This window comes from Triturus cristatus, chromosome 2_2 (genome assembly GCF_964204655.1).
Source record: "Triturus cristatus chromosome 2_2, aTriCri1.1, whole genome shotgun sequence".
NCBI classification, from domain to species: Eukaryota; Metazoa; Chordata; class Amphibia; order Caudata; family Salamandridae; genus Triturus; species Triturus cristatus.
The window spans coordinates 815,249,851-815,276,862 of NC_140582.1; the positions used below are offsets into that span (position 1 = coordinate 815,249,851).

General features: G+C 47.7%; 1 long non-coding RNA gene across 1 annotated transcript in view; it reads left to right on the forward strand.

Annotated features, from left to right (window-relative positions):
• LOC146862825 (uncharacterized) overlaps positions 1–25,161 on the forward strand; it is an 83,285-nt gene extending 58,124 nt beyond the window's left edge. The window contains exons 2-3 of the long non-coding RNA XR_014978508.1: positions 15,207–15,503; positions 25,101–25,161. This is a non-coding gene — a long non-coding RNA (uncharacterized LOC146862825). The remainder of the gene's footprint in view (positions 1–15,206; positions 15,504–25,100) is intronic.
• The last annotated feature ends 1,851 nt before the right edge of the window (positions 25,162–27,012 follow it).

Below are 27,012 nucleotides of genomic sequence, written 5' to 3' on the forward strand. Positions count from 1 at the left end.
CGGACATGATATTTTCACATCAGGACATATCTGCGTCGTCTCAATGTCTGTGTTTTCTATTTTCACGTGTAACAGAGTAAAGAGGACAGGGCACAGGCAAGGTAACAGCACATGTCACAGACCACCCTCCCGCATGATGCTGAAAGCAATGTGCACTTGGATCAACTGGCAGGCTAGATGACCATGTGCAATTGTGATTACACACAGACCAGGGGACACATGTTAAACGGGTAGGGACGAATAAGAGCACCGGTTGACTTTGGGGAACAGAATATGCACTGCACATATAAACCCTGGCAGTGTAGCCAGGCTACAAAGCACTTCCAAAAGCTGGGGACACACAACACAACAAACAGACAGGTACCTACCCCCTCCTTGCTGCTGTCCCTCCTATAACTGCCTATCCATGTCAGGGTACACCACTGCTAGGACATGCATCATGTGGGTGGTCAGGTGATGACGCCCACCGTGGGGGCGTGGAGGTGAGAGCCCCAGCTGGACCCGGGCGATCCGCCGGGTCCAGCACCGGATGTCCTGCCACCGTTTTCTGACTTGGGCTAGGCGCCGACTGCGACCCCCCGAGACTCTCACGGTCGTGACGATCCACTTCCAGATCCCCCCCTTCTCGTAGGCAGTTACCTGTGAGGATGACAAAGTGAGACAACATCACTACACCTGCTCCATGTCACAGAGACACACATTTGAACATCGATGATATGTTGAATAGGGCATAGGATGCTGCCAAGGAATCCCATCTTACTCATATCGACATTGGCCTCTGTGGAAGCCCCAATGCACTACATGGCATTGAAACTACACAGGTGGCAGGAGTGGTGCGACACACTCTCTGATCATGGCACACACTGTGCATCACATGCAACACCAGGCTGATGGACAGCACCTCAAAGCAGTTTCATGCCCCAGCCCACTGACACAACCTTAGCAGAGTACACAGACACACACAGGCACAGATCAATGACCTGCCGTTGGCAACAGCGGATACAAACCTCACTCTGCACATGTGCCACTTGCCTGTGGGGTGTCACAGGTGTCGGGCTAGCTCAGCAAGTCAGACACACAGCATGGCTTACTCCTCACATCAGATGGGTAGAGCTGTTGCCTCCTCCATTCAGCTGTGGGGCAACACTTCACATAGACACTCACCCACATGACAAGGAACCTTCACACACATCAATGTCCAGGAGGGCGTACACATCACTTGGACACTCTCACCACAGCTCCCCTCAACTCATACACATCTGTGGGTACAGTCACCTGTCACACCGGGGGGACCACTGAATCACCTCAGGACAATAGCCATAAAATGCCACCAAGGATTTGCCAGGCTGAATGTGTCATGCACTATGCAGTGAATGTCACAGTAAGCACAATGCAAGTGAGGAGTGCACACAGGAATTACTTCATGCTCTGCATGACAGACATAAGCCTTTCCCCCCCCTGGGACCCACTCTAAACCTCATTGCATGTCTGTCACACCTGGACACAATGCCAGAAGTGACAGCCACGAAACTGGTGCACAGTCAAAGGTAGTGGGGTCAGCACTCATCTGCTCCCCTGGTCTCCCATGCAGGCTGGGGTACTGTGGGAGGAGGACATTCAGCAAGGCCTCATCTGCCTCAAGTGTGAATGGCTGGGCCCTCTCCACAGTCCGCGACATGGTGCCAGAGGAAGCACAGACAGCAGCAGTGTGCTCGACAGGAAAGTTGTGCAGGCAAGTGCCCTCTCATGGGTTCTGGCTGACTTATATCTGCCTTGCTGGGGGCTTTCATTTACAGGAGTACAGAGTGATTGGTCAGACTCATTTGCATCCTACGTTTCCTCCAATCCCTTTAAACATACACCAATGACACAAATTTGCATGGTTCAAATTTTGAGCATCATAGCAAGGCAAACACCATTGCAACATTGTAATTTTTGAGCCAACTGACTTTTCAAGCCCACATGATGGCCACATTGCAACTGAAATCTCTGTATCCATGACAACCAGCATGCATTTTGGGCCTAATACCTGTCCCCTATGTAATTTTTGATTAAAAAAAACTTGTACGGTGCGTTTCACACGTACTCGTACATGTACGGCACCACTACAATAGTGATACGGACCGTACACAGGCTCTGAGAGCCTGTGTACGGTCCGTGTCACTATAGTAGTGGTGCCGTAGGAGTACGCGTGTGTGTACGGTCCATAACACGCGTACTCCTACCGCACCACTACTATAGTGATACGGACTGTACATACGCTCTGAGAGCGTGTGTACGGTCCGTACCATGCGTACTCCTATGGCACCACTACTATAGTGATACGGACCGTACACACGATGTGTGTACGGTCCGTAACACTCGTACTCCTACGGCACCACTACTATAGTGATACGGACCGTACATACGCTCTGAAAGCGTGTGTACGGTCCGTACCACATGTACTCCTACGGCACCACTACTATAGTGATACGGACCGTACATACGCTCTGAGAGCGTGTGTACGGTCCGTACCATGCGTACTCCTATGGCACCACTACTATAGTGATACGGACCGTACATACCCTCTGAAAGCGTGTGTACGGTCCGTACCACATGTACTCCTACGGCACCACTACTATAGTGATACGGACCATACATACGCTCTGAGAGCGTGTGTACGGTCCGTACCACACGTACTTCTACGGTACCACTACTATAGTGATACGGACCGTACACACGGTGTGTGTACGGTCCGTACCATGCGTACTCCTATGGCACCACTACTATAGTGATACGGACCGTACACACGATGTGTGTACGGTCCGTAACACTCGTACTCCTACGGCACCACTACTATAGTGATACGGACCGTACATACGCTCTGAAAGCGTGTGTACGGTCCGTACCACATGTACTCCTACGGCACCACTACTATAGTGATACGGACCGTACACCCGATGAGTGTACGGTCCGTAACACGCGTACTCCTACGGCACCACTACTATAGTAATACGGACCATACATACGCTCTGAGAGCATGTGTACGGTCTGTACCACACATACTTCTACGGTACCACTACTATAGTGATACGGACCGTACACACGGTGTGTGTACGGTCCGTAACACGTGTACTCCTACGGCACCACTACTATAGTGATACAGACCGTACATATGCTCTGAGAGCGTGTGTACGGTCCGTACCACATGTACTCCTACGGCACCACTTCTATAGTGATACGGACCGTACACACGACGTGTGTACGGTCTGTAACACGCGTACTCCTACGGCACCACTACTATAGTGATACGGACCGTACATACGCTCTGAGAGCGTGTTTACGGTCCATACCACGCGTTCTCCTACGGTACCACTTCTATAGTGATACGGACCGTACACACGACGTGTGTACGGTCTGTAACACGCGTACTCCTACGGCACCACTACTATAGTGATACGGACCGTACATACGCTCTGAGAGCGTGTTTACGGTCCGTACCACGCGTTCTCCTACGGTACCACTACTATAGTGATACGGACTGTACACACGACTTGTGTATGGTCCGTAACATGCGTACTCCTACGGCACCACTACTATAGTGATACGGACCGTACATACGCTCTGAGAGCGTGTGTATGGTCCGTAACACGCGTACTCCTACGGCACCACTACAATAGTGATACGGACCGTACACACGCTCTCAGAGCTTGTATATGGTGCGTTCACACGCTTACACTGGTGATAGGAGGCGCACACGAAAGGAATGGAGGTCTCCAACTCGCACAAGGCTGTACATCAAGTCATTGTCATTGCAGACTTTCATGTGCAGGGCCTAGGTGTGTCAGGCAGTGATATTGCACATGTCTCCTCATGTAGTTGCACAATTGATGTGTGATGACCTGTGTACACATGTCATGTGTGATGGGGCACTATGTGGCACACTTCCCCTTCACACTTTGCACATGTGTGCCTGTAGTACAAACGTGTCAAGCACAGCATCACTGGTATGGCACAGTCACCACCACCCGCAACTGTCCCCTGATGCCAGGGACAGGGACACTAACAACTGACATTTCACAATCAGCGTGCCCCGATGTGACTATGTCATGTGTGTGTCATGTGTTCCCATGAGCTTGCTGTTACTGTTCCATCAACTACATCTGCTGTTGCTGCATTCAACATGTGTCTGTGTGGAGATGGGCATGGAACACATCTACGCACACCATGCCACATGTGGATTCCCACGTAAGCAGGGTCTGTATGCATCGGACATGATATTTTCACATCAGGACATATCTGCGTCGTCTCAATGTCTGTGTTTTCTATTTTCACGTGTACCCCTTCATCGCAATGTGTGTGATCTGTACATTTGACATTTCATGTGACCTGTGCGTCTAGCTTGCCGTCAGCTGTCTGTATGAGATGACATCCTTTAAATGTAGCTATGTGGATGTATGTCACTCCTGTGATGTCTCTGGCTGTTCACTCAGACTGGCCCCCAGCTCGTTTCAGGGCATGTCATGTAGACTTGCCAATCAACGGGTGTATCTGGCTTTTCGTAGGAGTATCACCAAGCTAGCATACGTGTCCTGGATGTATTGCACACACCAGACTCTGTATTTAGCAGATGTGTAGTAGCAGTTGAGCATGTGCTCTGTTCATTGACATTGATGTTGTTATGCTCTCAATCTTCGTCATTCATCACAATTTTCTGCAGGGCACCGCCTGTCCCCCGACCAATGCCAAACTTGGGTGCCATGAGGGAACGTGCCTGCATCCGACGTTACAGATTCACTCAACAGTTGATTGAGGACTTGACCGCCAAGGTGGCACCACACCTCCAACCGCGACACAGGTATCCCACTGCGCTGACCCCCAAGATGAAGGTGATGGCAGCCCTACATTCTTTTGCCACAGGTACATTTCAATTCACCATAGCTGATGTTGGTGACATATCACAGACAATGTTCAGCCGTGTCCTGCGTGAGGCTTTGGCTGCCATGTTGGAGCACCTTGATAAATTCACCCATTTTCCGACTCCTGAGGAGCTGACAGGTGTCAAGGGTGATTTCTATGCCCTGGGAGGGATGCCCCATGTCATTGGGTCTATTGATGGGACATATGTGGCTTTGGCTATCGCAACCGTAAACATTACCACTCTATAAAGGCCCTTGTGGTGTGTCTTGCTAACATGCTGATTTCCCATGTCTGTGCACGTTTTCCAGGGTCAGCACACGATGCCAACATCATGAGGCGTAGCAGGATGCCACAAATGATGCTGCGGCTGCACAACGAATGAGCATGTCTTGTTGGTGGGTATACTCTGTTTGTCGTGTGTGTTGCGGTATCTCTGGCTCTTACGGCATCTCCTGACCCACTTATTTTCATGATGTTTCCATGTAGGGGACTCTGGCTATCCCAACATGCCATGGCTGATGACGCCTCTCCGCAACCCAAGATCAACTGCAGATCACCGGTACAACAATGCACACGGGCAGACCAGGCGAGTGATCGAGAGGACATTTGGCCTCCTGAAGAGCCGATTCCGGTGCCTTCACAAGACAGGCGGGTCCCTCCCATATGCACCGGCGAAGGTCTGCAAAATCTTCCTCGTGTGCTGCATGCTGCACAACATGGCAGTGGAGAAGGCAGTGCCACTCATCCTAGAGCAGGATGAGCAGGAACATCCACCCGTGGAGGATGAAGGGCTTGGTCACGAGGCAAGTGAAGAGGAGGAGGAGGATATCCGGAGTCAGCTCATACACAACTTCTTCTCATAATGGTGAGTCACTGGGTCTGAGTGTGCACGCTTGTAGCCTTGGGTGGCATGTGTTGCAATGTTTGTGTCCAGCTGACTGTATGCTAAGTGACTTAGATGTGTGTTCTGATGTGTCACTCGAGTGATGATGTAATTCTGCACATTTTAGCAGGGACACTTTCTTTTAAATTTGCATGGGGACAACATTGTTCCTGTTCAGTAAATGACCATGTATGTGGAGAAAAATCTTTTAGCTGACTTCTTGTGTGTCTGTCATTCCCAGGTTCTTGTGCATGTTGTCTGCTCATGTCATCGTTGTCCTCCTGCTATTCGTCATGAGTATTGCAACGTGTGCTGGATAAGCGTTCCATGCACGGACATGGGGAAATTTCATTTTGGATAAGGATTGCTGCAAGGCATTTTGGGGGTGGTATGTGTTTGGAATGTGTGGGGACTGCTTCTGTGCATGTTGTGTTACCATGCATACATGTCGACTCACCATGGGGCACATAACATGTAGCATGACTCCCATGAATTGACAGTCACCCTTCGTGACAGTCATCTGTAATGGTTTTTGGATTCTGATGAAGGCATCAATGTGTGTAAAAATTCCCTCAGAAACATACGGGATGCTACGGGTAGACATAGTGTGGGACATCCCCATGACGGGCTCAATGGGGAATTGCAGCCTCTCCGTGTGCAGCAGGAGGTGTTTGGCTCATCCCCTTAATTTGTGTGCCAGTTCATTTGGATTTACAACATCTGTGTTGTGAAGGGGGTGTCCAGCGTAGGTCCCACATGTTCAGTCAAATGACCTGTGAGTCTGTTCATATTGATGCATTTCCCTCAGTGTGAGCTTGAGTAATAAAGGTGTTCCTCATCCTCCGAAGTGCCTCATCTCTGTCAATGCAGGACTCTTGCCACTTTGCATGCGTCATCTCTGGCACAGTTGTCAAAGATTGTGCATATGAGTGTATGTGTAGTTCGGCAACATGCATGCAGTTCTTCATGGATAATAATCTCTATTGTGCATGAAGTCCATGGTTGTGTATGTATTTGGGCAGGTTGCTCCCACCAACAGGCCGTCAACGCCTGCTGAGGATGTGTCTCCTGTGCGCAGCTCGGCCTTCTGTTTCCTGATCCTGTGTCAGTCATCTTTAGTGATTGTTCATCCATTTTCTCTGGGTGAGCCATGAGTAACCTGACACTCCTTCCTTTACATGCACCTGTTGCAGTTGTCCTTTCTGACATCCATGTCTTTGTGTGCTACTTTTGGCCTAGTTTCCAGTACATGCCGCCTGCTGCTCCGGGCCCTGCGGCAAGGGCCCACCAAGTTCCCCGATTCTGCAACCCACACGCCTCCAAGATGCTCCTCCCTTCCTTCCTCCCTCCACCCATTCATTAGGCTGTCATCAGCTTGTCTGTGCCACTGTTGCGGCCGGCTGTGCCAAAGGCAGGACCGTCAGCGCATGCAACGTGCCCATTGCACGACCCTCATGTCCTTGCATGACCCACATCACACAACAGTCTCATGTTGCAGCCACCCTCCAAGCAATGTCCAAGCGAAAATCAACCGCCTGCTCTCAGGCATACCCTAAGCGCACACACCACACCTTTGCATGCTGAGTGTGCAACTCCAACTGCCTACACAGCGCTGCCCGGCCTTCCAGGCCCTGTCACACCAACCAGGTCATGTCCCTCCTACTCCACACCAGCTCCGTCCAACAGCACGCCATTGGACTCTGTTACCTCCTCAACACAACAGGCCCACACATCACCATCATGACAGTGACCTGGATGAAAGCATCCTCAGCACACAATTTCTTCATTGCCATCTCAGATGGATACAAGAGCACCCGCAGGGACGGCACTAACAATCTTGGAGGATGAATTGATATCTATTCCCAAGTACGCACTCAGGGTCACAAATCAGGTTTGGCACAAACCCCCTGCAAACCATCAGAGTAACACTTATCTACAGATCTCCAGGCCAACATCCACAATTCCGCAAAGCCATCAACACGTCCATCGTCACGCACACCCTCACATCCACAGGATACATGTGGCTGTGGGCCAGGAACTTCAGGCTGGATGAGAACAACACCAGCATCCATCATTGGTCAATCCACATTAGCATCCACGTCTCCGACGGGCAACACACTGCCACACACCCCGCTACCAATCCCCCAAAGATGCTTGATGTAAGTCAACACAGACATGCTGTGTGGGACACTGGAACCAACACCACTGCCACACCCTGCAACCTCACACACTGGATCATCAACTGATCCAACAATCTAGCCACGTTGACGGACTTTCCTGTGACGCACATCAACAATTAAGCCACCTGGGACAAGGCAGACCTACTGGACTCATACACGTCTAGCAGGACTCTTGTGCACAGCTTGCAACACAAATAACCATCAGTGGCCTTACAACCCTGGAAAACGGCACACACAGCCATCACCATATCATCAGCAAGGACAATTGGAGATCCTTCAGATGGGGACGGGGACAAAAAACAGCACGACATCAAGGAGCTCATCAGCATCCTGAGTGCACTGACATCAGCTCTCCATCCAAAAGACACCCCACCCTTGCAAGGCTGAGCAAATCCCTTGCAACTTTCTACCACTGCAAGCTCATGGACATACACGCAAGCCTTGGCACACAGAGGCAGAACGCACTATTATACACATGACCAACCACCCTCAGGTTTTGGACTTACATCATCAGCAGATACAACACCCGGCTCATGTGCAACATCCCCTGGGATCTCCATCAGACACAACATCTCAACCACATCATTCCCCATCATTCCCCATCCTTGTAGCCCCCGTCCAGCACGTCATGTATGTATCTTTGGAGTTAGCCACATTCCATGGTAGATAGAGGCATGCAGTGACCCAGGCCCTTCTTAGACAATGGACGGCAGGAACGCTGGCTCTCAAGGAACCTCAACGTGCTTCCCTTGGCAGCAAATGTCATCAGGAAGACAGTCAACGAGCAACTGACAAACTTCCTCCACGCAAAGAGCTCCAGGCAACCTGCACAAGACCGTCTTCCACAGTAATCACCCCACTGCAACCGTCATCATTGCCACCAACACCAACAACTTTGCCCTGCTCAACAATGGTGAGGCCACACACCTTGACCTCTCCACAGCATTATGCACGATGTGCTCACACACTGTCAGCTCACACATCTCCAACACTGGTATCCAGGGGATGGACCAGGATGAAATCACCAAGTGGCTCACCAGCAAGGCCATGGGAGTGGGACTCAAGCCTTCAGCATGTAGTACAGTGGCGTCATCTGGCACATGGCCCAGGGCTCATCTCTCAGCGTGTCAATCTTCAATGTGTCCATGACCCCCCTCTCCACCATCACATGCGCACACAACCTCATCATCATCTCGTATGCCATTGACAGCCAGCTGCTCCTCACCCTCACCAAAGACACGGCCATTGCCAGTTCCAACCTTCACGAAGGCATGAGATCCGTTGATGAATGGCTGAACATCAGCCACCTGAGGCTGGACTTGTACAGGACTGAGGTAATCATCTGAGGATTGTCCCCTTACAGCTGGGTCAACTCCTTGTGTCCCACCCGCCAGGGCACTGCACCAGCACCCAGTGGCCACGCACACAAGATGGTGTGCATCATGGACTCGTCGATCACAATTGCCATGCAACTCACCAGCATCTGTACCTCATGCTGCAACACCCTCCGCATGATGCACATGACCCACAGATAGATCCACTCCAAGGCAAGACAGACCGTCCCCCAGGTCCACGACACCAGCTGTGTCAACTACAGCCCCGCCCTCTACGGAGCAAGTACAGCCAAACTCCTGGAAAACTTGTCCACATCCAGGGTGCATCTGCACACCTCAGCTTCAACATCCCGCACCCCAGCCACATCACCGTCCACCTGAGATAGCTGCAATGGATCACTGTCTGCTGCAGGAAGACTTTCACACTCCTCACCCACACTCAGGAGGCAGTCCACAACCCCAGACCCCAAACTAACCTTGGACCTCTGTCATCCAAGACCCCGTTGGGCCAACTCCGTGCATCCAACCTTGCCCTGGCCAACATTCGTCACATCCACCGAACTCCAGCATGCAGGACATAGTTCTCCCACCTGGCTACACATACCTGGGACTCCCTCCCCGGGCACCTCCACATGAGCCATGACCTCTACACCTTAATGATGGTCTTCCAAATTGGTCTGTCCGCACAGTATTGCAAGCCCCCCCTCAGCAGCTTGAGGCCATCACGGGTGAGTATTGTGCTCCATGTCTGTATTGGATGATACATTGTGACCCATGTGTGTCCTGTACCGGACTCAGATCCCAGGGTATGAATGGTTGGAGTTAGTTCAACACTCAGGCATAGTTTGACATTTCCCCACACATATGTTGTGGACTCATGCAAAATGACTACAACATCTAATTAAAGAAATGTAGTTTTATTCTCGGTGGGGGGCGTCTATTGTGGGTGAAAATAGGTGCTATACAGTGTGCCTAGAATCCAAAGTTCACAGGGGGAGATGGGATCCTTTGCATTTGAAGTCATCAGAGTCCAGAACACAGTGTTTGTCATCATTGGTCAGACTGTAACCAGCAAGTCCACGGGGCAGAGAATGTCAGTGGATGAGGTGCAGCTGTTGCGCATGAAGGCCAGGTGCCAGGCCAGGTGACCTGGGAGATGTGGATGGTCGGCTGCCTCTCATGGCCTTTTCCGTGGATGACCCACCTTCCTCGCGGGACCCTCAGATGCAGGCCTTGACGATGTTTGGGACGCTCCGTCGGACGAATCCTCCTCCTCCTCCCTCCCTGTGGCTGGTGTTGGTCTTCGCCTGGTGGCACAGGGAGGGTTGCCCATGTTGTCGGCGATCCGACAGAATGAACGGCTTATGTCCGTTTGCACCGCCATGAGCTCAGCCAGTCTTGCCTCCATCCGTCCTTGGTGTTGTTGTTGACTGGCGTTTTGCTCGGCCTGCTGGTTCTTAATCTCTGTGAGGGTCTCCACTACCTGGCTGATGGCCCTGGTGTCACGCCGGTATGCGTCCATGATGTTGCGTATGTGTGACATACCGGTCCCTTCAGCTGGCTGGTCAGGTTCTCGCCTCTGCCTGCCTCCACTCCCACCACCCCTGCCGACACAAGCCTGGCCTGCCATTGTGGGCACATCGGGTCTACGGGACCCCTGAGGGATGGCAGTTGCGGGGTTGTCTGCCTCCTCCTGGGTGCCCGGCGAACCTTGTCCCTCCAGGTCAGACTGGCTCAGTTGTTCAGTGCGGGCAGGGCTCTTGGGTGTCTCCTGGGATGTGGCAGGAATGGGGGTGGTGGTTGGCACAGATGTACCTGAGGCAGGTGCTGCAGGGGCTTGGACACCAGAGGGTCCAGGTGGGTTGGGATCATCCGCGGAGTGTTGAGAGGCGTCGCTGCCAGTGGGATCAGGTTCCTCCCGAGCCTGGGACTGTGATTCTTCCCCCCCATTGTTGGGGGGAGATCCATGACTTTGTCCTGTGTGTGAGAGAGAGAGACAATGTTAATGCTGTGTCATGCGACATCCATGTTTCATACATATTCAAGTTGGCACAGTTCCTCCAGGTAGTTGTATGTGCCTAGCATTCCCCTCACTGTTCACTTGTGGATGGGTATGTTGCGGGGGACAGATTGATATGTTCTCCTGAGTGTTTGACATGTAGAATTTTGGTTTGGATGCTTCTTTGGCTATGGATTTATCTTGTTGTGTCACATGTCCATTGTGAGAGTGGGTAAATCCTTTGCCTGCCCCGTGGGTGTGTGCTTGTGTAAGGGGTGTGTGTGACAGGGCCTGCTGGTGGGTGTAGTGTGATTTGGCTGTGGGTCTCCCAGGTGATGTATCTGTCCCCTCATGGTGCATGCTGGCATGACAGTGAGTGTGAGTTCCTGTACTAGATATCTGAGCTTGTGGTTTTGGTGTTTGAGTTTACAGTGGTCACAGGAGGGCCTTGTGCTGGCAACAGCAGGGCCAAGTGTCAGCTACCTTGTCAGTACTTTGCCAGTCCCTGTGCATTGAGCATGGTGCATGGGTATGTACCTGGGCCATATGGGCGGAGGGCAATGGTGTCTGATTCAGAGTTGAACAATGTGTTCTGTGAGCCCCACCCTCCCAGCATCCCGGACATCCAGTCTTGGGTTTGTGCTTCGTGTAGCCTGGGACATGGCATGGCCTTGCTTTGTGGATGGGGCATACACATGTTAGTGGTATGAGCGTTGTTTTTGAGTGTGGTGGTGTCCGGTGAGGGCTTGGGGGTAGTTGCATGCATTTGGTGTAGTTGGGGTGTGGCTGCCATTACCCCCATGTTACGTAAGTTGTTTGTGTACTCACCAGGCTCTGCAACTCCTTCGACTCTGTGTACTCCCACCGGCGGAAGCAGGGCCATCACCTTCTCCTCCCAGGTATAGTAATGTACCGGTCTGCGGGGCAGCCCACCACCAGTGATGTTCCTCTGGGCGTAGTCCTCGTTCATTTTGCGCTTGACTGCCCTCCGCAGATCGTACCACCTGGCTTGGCATTCATTCCTGGTCCTTCTGATGGGCCCAACAGCATTCACCCTATCGACGATCCTCTGCCACAGGCGTGATTTTTCGGCTCTGCTGGTCTGTCTGACCAATGTTCCAAAGAGCTGTGGCTCGACTCTGATGACTTCATTGACAAGGATGTCCAGCTCCTCCCTTTTGAACTTTGGATTCTTGTCTGTGGGCATGGTGTGGGGTGAGGGTGTGGATGGTTGTGGGTGTGTGGGTATGAATGTGAAGGTGTGTGTGGGAATGTGGAGAGGGGGTTTGTGTGAAGGAGTGTGTGTGAAGGTGTATATGTTAAGGTGTAGGGGTGCAGTTGTTGGGGTGTGCTCTGTAGCTGCAGTGAGTCTGTTGCAAAGGCTCATGGTTTGTGTGTGTGGGCCCTTTTTATTGGTCCATTTGTGGGTGGGCCTGAGTTTGAATTTTTGGTGGGTATGTTATAAGAGGTGGTTGTGAGTTTGGGCCTCTGTTTACCTGTTTCGATGTGCCAGGTCAGTCATTTTGATGTTTTTTGTACTGTAGACGTGTTTTGTGGCGTTGTGCGAGTCAAATTGACCCTCCTTGTGCTGTTTTACAGTGTCTTGGTTCAGTACGAGTCGTTTTCGCGTCTGTAAGGTGCGTCCATGCGCGATGTTGTTGTACTGTGCTCGCATACGCAATGTTGTTGTAAGGTCCGTACATACGCGATGCTGGGTGCTGGGGTACGGTGCGTACAAGTGTCTTGGTTCAGTACGAGTCGTTTTTGCGTATGTAAGGTGCGTCCATGCGCGATGTTGTTGTACCGTGCTCGCATACGCAATGTTGTTGTAAGGTCCGTACATACGCGATGCTGGGTGCTGGGGTACGGTGCGTACAAGTACGGTGCTGGGGTACGGTGCATCTAAGTACGGGGCTAGGGGACGGTGCTGGGGTACGGTGCATACAAGTACGGTGCTGGGGTACGGTGCGTCCAAGTACGGGGCTGGGGTTTGGTGCGTCCATGTACGGGGCTGGGGTACGGTGCTGGGGTACGGTGTGGCCAAGTACGGGGCTGGGGTACGGTGCTGGGGTACTGTGCGTCCAAGTACAGGGCTGGGGTACGGTGCTGGGGTACGGTGCGTACAAGTACGGGGCTTGGGTATGGTGCGTCCTAGTACAGGGCTGGGGTACGGTGCTGGGGTACGGTGTGTACAAGTACGGGGCTTGGGTACGGTGCGTCCAAGTACGGGGCTGGGGTATGGTGCTGGGGTACGGTGCGTCCAAGTACGGGGCTGGGGTAGGGTGCTGGGGTACGGTGCGTACAAGTGCAGTGCTGGGGTATGGTGCGTCCAAGTACGGGGCTGGGGTACGGTGCTGGGGTACGGTGCGTCCAAGTACGGGGCTGGGGTATGGTGCGTACAAGTGCGGCACTGGGGTACGGTGCGTCCAAGTATGGGGCTGGGGTACGGTGCTGGGGTACGGTGCATCCAAGTACGGGGCTGGGGTACGGTGCTGGGGTACGGTGCATCCAAGTACGGTGCTGGGGTACGGTGCATCCAAGTACGGGGCTGGGGTACGGTGCGTACAAGTACAGGGCTGGGGTACGATGCGGACATGGGGGGGATACGGTGCTGACATACGGGGGGTACGGTGCTGACATACGCGGGGGAGAAGGGGGCTGTACGACTCGTATCCCGGGCACAAGTTTACCCGGGATATGAGTGGTACAGAGTTCGCTCCGTACGGGACGTTTTACATACGCTTGTATATTCCGAAGGGCAATGTATACGCTTGTATATTCAGACTGGTAATGTATACCCTTTCTGGCACGGACGTGAACTCACAGTGTACATATGGTCCCATCCCAAGGAAACACTACACAGAAGTCTGACACAGAACAGTGATATATTTCCTGATAACTAGTACATACAAAATCGGACTGCAGCGGCTCCACCTTCACTGTTACTTTTCAATGTTCTCCTTTGTTAAAAAAGCATTAATGTTATCTTTCTCTTGCTATAAATTGGGTATTTTCTAATGAGTGGGGCACTGGGCGAAACTCCTGCTCTAATATAAGAACGTCAGCAAGAGTATGCAAGGTCACTGATATTTGTGTTATAATCATACGAGTAAATTACACTGATACCATTTATGTCAACAAGGCAAACAGATTTGATATATAACGAAAACTTATACTGACAAGTACATTGTACTGGTTGTATAATGTAAAATTTCAATAAAGAAATATCACCCCAAACAACCTAGCTCGCATGGCCGGCCGCTTCTTCTCATACTTGGGCCCCAAGCTATGGAACATTCTGTCAAAGTCCCTGAGAAGCTGCCCCTCACTGACCATCTCTCATAAACATTTGAAAACTTGGATGTTCTAATCTTGTCTAATTCTGCTAGCCCCATACCTTGTTGCCAGAGCGCTGGTAAACTCTGTTTGGGTAGCTACGCATTACACACGTTTTAATAATAATAAAGAGTAGCCCGAGGCTATGCACTGACTTAAGGACATGGTACTGACTTTCCAAACCTAAGCCATATCATCTATGATGTCAGCGGTATTATCTGCAGAGTCCTCTATCAGGTCATGTGTTAGGTAAACTGAGTGATGAGTAGAGCTGGCAAGCACAGCTACTGCATATGTTAATGTTTCATTTCTTTCAATGTTTGTGGCCCCAACCCTCTCACTCCATAGGGTGCCCGGTCCCAGTAACCACTTAGCTCCATCTGGTGATGCATAGGGCACAGGCCTATGATCAACCTTTATGACATGGTGTTGGCAAAAGCATCACCAAGCTGTACTTGGGGTTCTTTTACTACTGTTGCCATACTGTATTTTCATAATTAACATTTGTCGCTGTATAACATTTATTTATTTTTTGTTGCCTATATATAATATTGCTCCTTTCTCCTTCTCTGTAGAGAAGAGGTATTCCTGCTGAAAATCTAAGCTTCCAACAGCAGATAGTGTGTTATTGTAAGTAATGCTTTGCAGCTGGCGACCAAAGTAGAATGCACAAGCTACCAAGAAAATCTGACTGCCACTCAGCAACACCGGGGAAAATCCAGCAATTTATTTCAAGCTTCCATGGGATTCCGTTGAGCACAATAGTTCATGGTGCCACTGCACCTGCTGCACAAAAGCTAGCAAATCTCCGGGTTTGTCGCTGTGTCATGCGATTTCTTGGTTGTTTCCACGCTTCCATCTTACATGCTCAGGTCAGTTTATTACAGGTATCTCTTCCTTATGATATTCTAAACATGATACTTAGCGTCACTATTATTTATAGACGATAAAACAAAGGATAATGTTTTAATGAACATTGCTAATTTCAAGGGTCAATCAGGAATAAGAGGTCTGCTTAACTGCACTTGATTGTCGCTTCTTTTGCTATTTCTTTTTGCTGTTTCATTTTCTTTGTTGTATGAGTTTGATAGTTTTCATTTTAAGTAATTTTCACCATGACAATGATGAAAGGTTGATGTGACACTGCTGGGAGTTCAATTTCTGTTTTACCCTGTGTTGTTCGGCTTCTTTATCCTACCAAATATAAAACAGCTGACCATAAAAATAAATGTAAAACCATGGGAAACATATTTTTACTAAAAATGCATATTGTTTAGCAAAAACATCAAAGAAATGCAGCATGTTAATGCTCCATAAGGAGTAAAAGCAAATTGTGTTAAAAATGTATGGTTTGAAAATTATAACTATGCTACTGAATGTTTGCACTGAGTTGGCTATTTGAGCTAGGAACTCCCTTGCATACTGAATAAGTCAAAATGAAACCATGAGAAAAGAACTTCGCACTCCATGGTATTTACAAGACCTGACCCACTATAACAAAACATTGGAGTATACATTTACATTTTGGCTATCTGTCACTTTTTCTGATTAGGAACCTTGAAACATACTTCGTTCCTGTAAGACACTTTTCAAACAGTGTCTTTTTAAAAAAAAAAAATGCTGTTGTGTCACATTTACTTTTTGCGAAACCATTCAGATTAGTTGATTCTTTAGATTTCTCAATCGGAACACTCTCCAAACCACGTCACAATTTACAACACTGTACCATTAGCCTTCCTTTGCCTTTTATCATTCTCATTCCAAGTACATGTTTTCCTTAACTGCTGATCCATATCAGCATTTATCAGGGCCGGACTGGGAACTGAAAGCAGCCCCGGCAAATTTTCCCAGACCAGCCCCCATCCGGCGTGTAGCGAGCGAGCGCAACGTGCGAGCCTGATGACTACTAGGGGAGTTTGGAGGGGTTCTCCCCCCAAGAAAATTTTGGAAAAAGACAGACCAATATGGTCAATTTTACAGCACAGTTTCCATTACATATTCAATTGTATGAACTTTCAAAGCACAGTAAATAGAAGATGATGACCTTAAAAAGCACCCGGTTACACCCACCCAGTCAGATCATGTACCCAAAGACATTCTTTCAGAGAGCACCAAAAATAGACACGAGTAGTGAATCAGAGCGAACAAAGTAAAAGTGAGACCAGCCCCCACATGGTGTGTAGCGAGCAAGTGCAGCGAGCGAGCCCGACGACTACTAGGGGAGTTTGGGGGGTTCTCCCTCCAAGAAAAGTTTAGAAAAAGACAGACCAAAATGGTGAATTTTACAGCACATTTTCCATTACATATTCAATTGTATCAACTTTCAAAGTACAGTAAATAGTACAGAATGACCTTAAAGAGAACCAGGTTACCCACCCAGTCACATCATGTACCTGAAGCACACATGCTGTTTCCATGGGTTTTCACATTACAGCTAGGCCTTCTGCCTTTATCAATGCTTGTTGTCAAAAATGTGTCCTAAAGTAGTTGAGAAAACTCAACTTAACTGGATATTTTCATACCTTGCTGCTAGAACTAGAATACCACCAGAAAGAACAGTTTGATTCCACAAGCTAGCTGAGAGACAACCCGAAATGAAAGAGTTCTCCTTTTCCAAACTCTTTAAAGAGAGACAAATGATTTCTAAAGAAACGTACATAAAGATGGTGCTGAAACAAGGATAGACATAAGCAGGATATGTGGTTGGAGGTGGAAGTGGAATAGAGATGCTTTTAAGAAACCAGGGATGCCAACTGTACCCTCTGCACATCTGCCCGTCTCTTGCTTGATCCATGTGACCTGTCTGCCCACCTCTTTCCTGTGCAGTCCTAAAATCTTTAGATGTCTCTGTTGACAACACAGCTCTTTCTCAGGGGTGGTTCGGGGAAGCGGTCCTGAAAGTGGCATTGTCTTGCCAATGAATGTGTGTGGTGTGACCTTTGAGGGTCCAGTTGGGGTGAACCAAGGTCTGACGGCAGCTGGGACAGTGCACAGTGATGAAAGGCACAGTTTCTTCTAATCCTGCTGTTTTCCAGTATGACAATGTTTGCGTATTTTGAACAAACCTGAGACTGGCAGAAGGTGTCCTGTTACCACATAGGAAAGAAGACAGATGCATCTATGACCGGAATGAAAGAATAACCAATACACAGGAAGACACACAAATAGGTAGGTCTGCCTGAAGGCCTGCTTGACTTGCAATCACACAAAAAGCCACACAAAGGACAAATAAAAAACACAGGAAGATAGAGTGAGGACAGGTAAAGGGGAACACAGACAGAGACACAGATAACAGACAAAGAAGGCAGACTGACATAGAGGAACGACAAAAAGACAAATCTACAGGACAGATACAGAGGAATACTGATATAATCTCAGATTATAGACAGGCACAAAGGTTAGACCAATCTTTTATTCACAACTTAGGGGGAGGTGACACTTCAGCTTAGAGAGAGGCGACCCTATGAGGAAGCAGCAATTTACTTTAAAGCCATCCACATCCAGGCGACAGCCAGGCAAGAAGGGGTGCTGTGCTAACCGTTGTGGGGTAAGTGACTGCCCTAACCCTGCCTTTTGTGTTTATGACATGAAGCGGGGGTTAGGACTAGCGTAGAAGGACTCTCGCAGTGGCTTAATCATTCTGTGCTCGTCCGTGTGTGTCACTGTCTCGGCTCCGGGAGTCAGGGCCAGCAAGGCCCAGGCAACGTGTAATATACAACTAGTCAAGCCCTGGCCATCCCACTCCAATCTACCCTACCCTTCTCCACCTCAAACTAACCTACTCCAATCTATATTGAGATGAGTTTACAATGATAACATATAATTGACCAACACTGCCCCCATCTCCTTATTGGGCATGCGGAACTGGATATGGCAATGGCATGGATACCTTGCATTATCTGTATTGCCTTATTATGCCTTGATTTTGTACCAATTGAAATAAAAACATGCTTAAAAAACAAACCTACTCCAGTCTACTGCATCTAATTTCACCCACTCCAATCTACACCACTTCAATTTACCCCAATGTACTCCACTCCAATATACTCCTTTCCAATCTACCCCACCCTAACCCAATCTTATCTACCCCACTCCAATCTACCCCATTCCCATCTACCTCACCCCATCCCAATCCACCACACGCCTCTCTATCCAACTCCACTGCAATACAATCTACCCCAATCTACCCCACACCTCCCCAATCTACCCCACTCCATCCCAATCTACCCTACAATATGTCCAATATACCCCACTCCAATCTACCCCCTCCACTTTACTCCAGTAGACCCAACTCCACTCCAGTATACCCCACTCCAGTCTACCCCACTCCACTCCCATCTACCCCAATCCGCTCCAATCTTCCCAATCTACCCCACTTCATCCCAATCCACCCCAACCCAATCTACCCCACTCCAATCTACCACGCTGATCTACCCAACTACCTAATGCCTCCCCAATACAAACTACCCCAATCCACCCCACTCCCTTCTACCTCACTTTACCCCATTCCACTACCCCAATTTACCCCACTCCAATCTACCCCACGCTACTCCACACCACTAACTTTTAGACATGCTGAACAGTAGCCACACTGGTATACAGCATGGCTAAAACACATTGCCAAAGCAAATAGCTCTTGCATAGGCAAGACCTATTGGCTTTGCCAGTGCTTGTCTATTAGTGGCCTGTTGACAATGCATACGCAGAATTTCATGACAGAACGGAGGAACGGCTAGTTTTTAAGATAAAAACCTAGCAGAATTAAGAACGTTTTGGAGTAAAAGGCTTTAACCTGAGTATTTTAACTTTCCTGCTCCGTGTTACACTAGCATGCTAATTGGTGCCAGATTTTGCAAATATTAAAAACATGTAGGAATTGTTTTATCGCATACTAAGGTATAATGTGCATGTGGTCCTAATGGCGACCGGTTAATACGTTAGCCACTAAGCTAGCTAACTATGCCTTTTAATGTATATTATATGTTTTTTTATGTTTTTTTCTCTGCCTTTTTTGGCAGAGCTGTTCATCTTTACAGCCTCATATACCATGACCATGAAAACGGCGCTGTATTTCCTCGTGCCGCCAAGAGAATCATATTAGGCCCAACTGATCATTTTCTGGCTCCGGTCCGGACCTTGCCATCCGAACTTGGCATTCAAGGCGCTCACAAATTCAGCAGATGTTTCTACTTTTGAAACCACTTGGTGGCACTGGGGCTTGAATGAGCATTATCAGGGAGCATTATACACCATGAAATAGAGAGGAAGTACAGGGTCAGTTGGCTTTGGTGGAGTAACCGCCACCAGACGCCCAACCAACTTCAAGCTTCTGATGAATCTGTGGGGCCTAAAGGTGCACCAGAGAGTTCCAAACCATCTGTAAAAGCTGCAGCATGGTCGCCTTGAAGTCTGAGATTTGCTGCAGAGCATAGTGTGCCCGGTGAACTTGCAGCACAGTAGCTACACAACTGGAATGGGATCAGTCGGACATTAAAGCTAGAGTTATTTTATGAGACTCTATTTTAGAGATACCTATTCCCTTTAAATTGGTACACATCTGTCAATGTTACTAAGACAGCCAGGTGTTAACTGAGTCTGGTGTTTGTAGGTAAGTTGGGCTTCCTTTTTAACTGTTGAGCTTAACAAACGTCTGAAAGAATAGGGAAAACCTATCCCAATTAACTGCCAGCTGGACGTTGCCTTTTTTTTATTTAGAAAAGAGGGTGACTGAGCTCAGTTTCAAAGGGTATAGTGGTCCTAGGCTGATTCTGGAGCCTCACTTATGCATGCCAAGGTTTTGGCCACACCAGGAACAACTCTCTTGGACCCTTAGGGCCTGTGGGTAGGGTCTATCGAGCCTGCAGTGAGGATACCACAGACATCATCAAAGGCCCTGCCATGGTCAGTAAGGAAACATGGAATAACACCTGCCAAAGACCCAACAAGGAATCTGTAGGTAGGGTTCCACTTGTCAACCCCCAAGTTAGAATACACACAAAGGCCTGCATCTATAGTTATTTATTATGCACAAGCCTGGCGAAGAAAATATGCAGCATGATTATAGCAACACAAAGTATTCCAACTTCTATGTGGTGGAGAGCCCCCTTTATAGTAGCCACCCAGTAGTGATTTTTGGTGAAACAGAAGCCCATTGCTTTGACTTTCTCAAACTGCAACCTCTTGTTTAGTATTTTCTTAACTTTATGGCTAACAATATCACAGAACACACTATTCCAAAATGACAAAGGGGAGGTTCGAGCCTCTCTGTGCTAGGTAATTTTAAACAAGTTTGTAAATTATAATCTGGTCCTACCCTCTGATCATGACAGAGACGAGAACCCCTCTCAAACTGTCCTTTTATCTGCTGTCCCACTGCTACGAGCACCCAGTCAGCATGTCTATGGGAAGGCTTGCATTATAGGCCTTTCACCGCCGTATGTTATTTGAAATGTCAGTGAGGAGGCCAGGTGTTTCTAAATTCCTTTTTGTGAGGGTGCTTTCGCAAGATTTCCCTCTTCCCCCCACAACTACCAGATAAATACAGCAGTGAGCTCCTGTGATCATATTTCCTTATCTTGCAGCTAGTGGGCCCATAGCAGAGGCTGCTGCACCCAAAAAACCATCGTCCTCACACCAATGCACTTGACTGCAGTACTTCCAAAGTGGCTGCCGGCTGCAGGCCGCCTCTATACCTTTTGTTTTAATCCCAGCCCGACCGCGGCCCAGCCCACAGACTAGTGCCAATGCCATGATGAAAATGCAATTTGCAAAAATGCACTCACCTGCGGGCGGCGGGCCGGTGGCAGTCTGCAGACAGTCGGCAGCAGCAGCAAGCAGCAGGGAGGGACAGTGGGACACGCAGGCAGGGGCTGCTACAAATAATTAAATTATGGGGTGCGTGCAGCGTGCCTCAGTCTCTGGCTGGCTTAGTTGTTCTGCAATGCTCTGGCCTCACGGGTCACGCGCACTTTTTATTGCGCGAACCCCAATGCGCATGTCATGTCACCACCAATGCCGCCCCTCCCCACCCTAAGGTGGGTGAACTGAGACCGCGCAGACGCAGCGGCAGAGACATCTGCGCCCCACGCTGTGCACAACCCACCCCCCATTTTAAATAATGATATTGATTGCATTTGCACTAGTATAAAAAAAGAAAGTCCAGAGATTTATTGATGGTGTGCTTTTTTGTGCCCCCGCACGGAGCGCGGAGCAGCGAGGAGAGACGCAGACTACTACTAGCAGGTCTCTAGTCTGTACTGAGCTTCAACTTCTCTATTTATTGACTGACGCGGCACGCCGGACAAAAAACCAGCCCAACAACAAAACCAGCCCCCTGCCAAAAAACCGGCCCCCACCCCTGGCAGCCTACCGGGGGATTGCACAGTGCCCGGCATTGCCAGTCCGGCCCTGGCATTTATTTAGGTCAAAGCCTACCAGACAGCGCAGCTCACTGGTTTGCTAATGACTTCTTGGTGACATTCTGAAACTTCCTTGGCAGTGGCATAACAAAAGTTGAGGGGGCCCCCTGCAAGGTACACAGAGGAGCCCCCACTCCGGATTTAATCCGGAGCTCTCATGAATGAGTACAGTGATGAGGGAGCCCCCTGAATCTCAGGGCCCCCCCCGCATTGCGGGGATGCCGGGGCCTGTGTTATGCCCCTGTTCCTTGGGATTGTGATTGCATTCCACACATGGCTTTCTGGCTTTGTTTTTTGTAACTCATATTTGTTTGCTTTATATTTGCTGTCTTTTTATTCGTTTTAGGCTGTCCTGCTTGAGTTGGTCCCTCCCGTGGAGCATAGCCTATTTCCTATATTCTTCCATAACTGTTCGCTTTCTGTAAAACGGCCTTTCAATCTTGTTCTTATCTTGCCACATGTGCTGTGCATTCAAAGACAGAGGTTAAATGTCAGGCTCTGTCTTCCAAGGGAGCTTGGGGTTTACTTTTTTTTTCAGACTCAGAGAAGATTATGTGACAATCTTGCTTTAAAAGAAGAGGCTTTTCTCTAACGCCTTTAAATGTGTGTAGATGAACTGTGTGATGGAAAGAAATATTGAAATATTTTCAAAACTCACTAGGTTTGCTGTAGCTGATTCATACTGTTAAACGTGTTTTCCATAACTTCCAATAAAGAATTACGAAACAAAGAAAAAACTCACTAGGTGCAACATTATTGTTTGTGAGCTGCATACTTTCATCAGTAGAACTGTATGTCTGTGCAAACGTAATGGTCACTTCAATTGAAAACGTGTTGTCAGTAATGGCATTGTGCTACCACACCATTCATACGCCACACTATGCCACTCAACTCTACAGCACTCCGCTCTACAACACTCTACTTCACTCTATGCTCCTCCACTCTGCGACAATCTACGATACGCCACGCCATTCTGCTCCACTCCACTCCACTCTACGATACGCCTCTCCACCTCACTCCACTCTGTGCCACTCCACTCTACGCCACTATATGACATGCCACTCCACTCTTCTCTACAACATACCATACCACTCCACACTCTAAGACATTTTACGACATGCCACTCTACTACATGCCACTCTACTTTACTCTACACACTAGCGTAACAAAACTTGACAGGGCCCACCTGCAAACAACATTGAGTGGCTGCGGTGGCCTTTGTTACGCCACTCACTATACATCACCCCATGCCACTGCAATCTGCTCTACAACACTCCACTCAATGCCACTCTTCTCTATGCCACTCTACGATACGCCACTTTACTATAAGACACGCCACACCACTGTACTCTACAACACTCCCCTCCATGCTATGCTCCTCCAGTCTTTTCCACTCCACTCTAAGACACTCTACGTCACTTCACTCTACGACACAACACTCTGTGCAACTCGACTCTACAACACTCTACTCCACTCTAAGCCACTCCACTCTATGACACTTTGCTCCACTCTACGTTATAACACTCCACTCTACTCCAATCCACTCTGAAACCCCACTCTATGCAACTCCACACTACTCCACTCGACAACACTCTGCTCAACTGTGCGACACTCTACTCCGCTCTAGTCTGGCACACCACTCGATGATACTCCAATCTACGACCCTCCTCTCCATTCTGTGCCACTACATACTATGACACTCTGCTTCATGCCACTCCACTCTACGCCAATCTACTCCATTCTATGCCACTCTACACTACAACATGCTACTTTTCTCTATACCACTCAACTCCACTCAATGCCACTACACTCTACTCCCCTTTATGTCCCTCCACTCTGCTTATTCCATGCCACTCCACTCTACGACAATCTATTCCACTCTAAGACACTCTACACTACACCACGCTACTCCCCTCTGTACCACTCAACTCCACTCAATGCCACTCCACTCCAGTACACTCTACTCCCCTTTATGTCCCTCCACTCTACTCCACTCTGTTTATTCCATGCCACTCCACTCTACTGCCACTCCGCGATAGACTACGCCACTCTACGCACAATCTGTTACTAGAGGGTTACCTTTAAAGTTGAAAAGGAATATTGTACTGTTTGGATATAGTACTGTTTTGGAAATTCATTTATATTACCGACTGACTAAGGTTACTCTTACCACTTTCTTGAGGTTGGTGGATGGGGCAACACTGAATATAGTGTCACGCCCTGGCTCAAGGTCTAAACACAAGACCGATCACATTTATATAGATCATAAATAGATGCTAATTTGAGGAAGTGTATGACCGTGTGAGGTAGGATTTCTTTTAAACTTTCATTTTATATTTTGCACCAATGAGAATTATGGGATTAAATAGCATGGATACTTTTGAATGTATTTCAATAGATTACTGCTCTTATTTCTATGAAATGCGCTCAGGTAACAGATTAATAAAAACACACCTAATATTCAAGACAGGAGTACAGCTACACTCCTTTTGGTAAGAACATCTTAAATATACTTGTGCAATATGTGGGCATCCTTCAGAAGAGACGTTATTGAGGATATTACATTGTGGAAAACAATAGTTTATTAGTCATGTTTTATTCCAATAAGAATTGTAGAATGGTACTAATACTCCAACTCACCTGGAGTTTTATTGTTGGTTCTTTTTGAGGAATGACTTGTACATATAATGGCAAAACGTGTTTGAATTCATGCTTTATTCCATCAGGAATTGTAGAATGGTACTAGTACTCCATCCCACCTGGAGTTTTATTGTTATATCTGGCTTTTTTGAGTAATGATGTTTACATGAAATGGCAAAAACATGTTTTGAATTCAGCAGGGATATATAATAAAATGTGTGTTTATGTACTTCACATCAAACTCACACAGAGTGAATTCAGAAATTGCATCAGATCAAAACTGATGAATGTACCTGAGCAATGGAGGATTATTGTCAATACTCAAGCATAAATGTTTTTAAAAAAAGTTTTTCTTGTAAATGTTTTGTAATTATTGTAAATATAATTCATGTTTATGTATATTATTTGTAGCCCTGAAGAAGTCCGAGTGGACGAAACGCGTTGACTATGGTTTTATTTAATGTGAAGGAGAATACACGAATAAAGAAACAGAAACCCACCTGCTGAACAGATGTAATTTTTTTTATATAAAAAGGAAGCATTATTCATGCAATTTAAATATGAATGCATTAATGTTATATAAAAAAAGGAGTGCTGGATCAAATTGTTGTATTTTGCTATTGTGGGATTTCATCCCAGGAGGCTTAGGGATATTGAGCTTCAGATCCTGTGCACAAAAAGACAAAGCACATTACCCCACTACCAGATAGGTGCAGTCACGGTTGCCTTAATCCCCACAAAATTGTTCTAAAAAAATGACACCACTCTACGCCTCTCCATGACACTCTACACCACTCCACTCCACTCTACAAAACTCCTCTCTACGACACTCAACTCAACTCCCCTTCACGCCACTCTCCTCTACACCACTAACTTTTAGTCATGCTGAAAAGTAGCAACGCTGGTGTACAACATGGCTGAAACACATTGGCAAAGCCGAGACCTATTGGCTTTGCCAATGCCTGTTGGAACAATACTTCTATATTGTAGAACACAGTTGTTATAACTGTAAGCGTGTGGCAGTGTTTAATAATTGCTCTGCTAATGGCACTGTAAAACATACAACCATCACTGCTGCATGTGTGTGAGAGAGAGATAGAAGGAGAAAATGTGAGAAATTTGAGGTAAGAAAGAACAGACATTGCCAATGCCAGTATATTTGTTCATTTATTACTAAAGTACTTCTTAATTGATGGGTGAGTTTGTATGTACTATGGGTTATGTGGATGTGTTAGACGTAGGTGAGTAAATCTGTGCGTAGATGAATATGGATGATTGGGTTAGTAAGTCGTTGAATATGAATTGGTGTGTGAATGTGAGAATAGTTACTGAATGAACATAAATGGATAGGTGGGTGAAGATAAACGGGTGACATTTGAAGTGTAGTGGATGATTGGGATGGAGAGCAAAATCAGCCTCTAGCTAGAACTAAACATCATATGAGTGGAAAAGTATGCAATCTTGGGTAATGAGTAGAAGAAGGCAATCCTTTTGCTAATGGTGTGGATTTCAAGAAGTGCATTCAACAGTTTAATGGGAAGTGTACTAAAATAGATATAAGGCTAGAAAGGAGGAAATAAGGTTTTTCATGCACTCTACCTTTGCTGGCTGCTAACTTCAAAATTGTACTTTCCAATAAGTAATACACAACATACTTCATAACAAAATAAAAACAATATTTTCTGACTGCGAATTGGAATATGAAATCATTCTAATCTTCAATAAGAATTGTTAGCATAACTTTTAAAAACTTTTGAAACTTTTTTTATTATATAACCCGAGTTAGGCCACCTACAGTCGCCTACAATAGTCTAGTCAATGAGGAAGCTGATCCATTTATCAAAACTAAATGAACAACCATGAACACTTCCCAAGACTCCAGCACTGGCAAACAAAAGCAAGAGTAGAAAGTAGTAATTTCCCATTATTAGCAGCAGTTTAAGAGGAGCTCATTAGCTCCTCGTCCATCTTCCCTGATCCAGACAATTCCTGTGAGATTCCATCACAAATGCAGACTTTGTTTCTTAGCTGACCAGTAAAATTTCCCCCAACATGGCCACCTCCACCCAGCAGCCAGTAGAAAAGGGAGAAACTAGATTATCATTTCCTGTCATTTTCTTCTGCAGTGCTGTCACCCTTGCTGATACAGATAAGCGTTTTAATTCTAGTTTAGATGTGTTGTTTTTGTGATTTTAAAGTCTTGCTATAGCAACTATCTGTTTATTGAAAAGTCCAGTACGCTTTGCACCAGCAGGTGGGACTTCAATTGTTTGGCTGCACTGGACCGTGACTAGCTATAACAATCTTAAGGTCGTGCATTGTG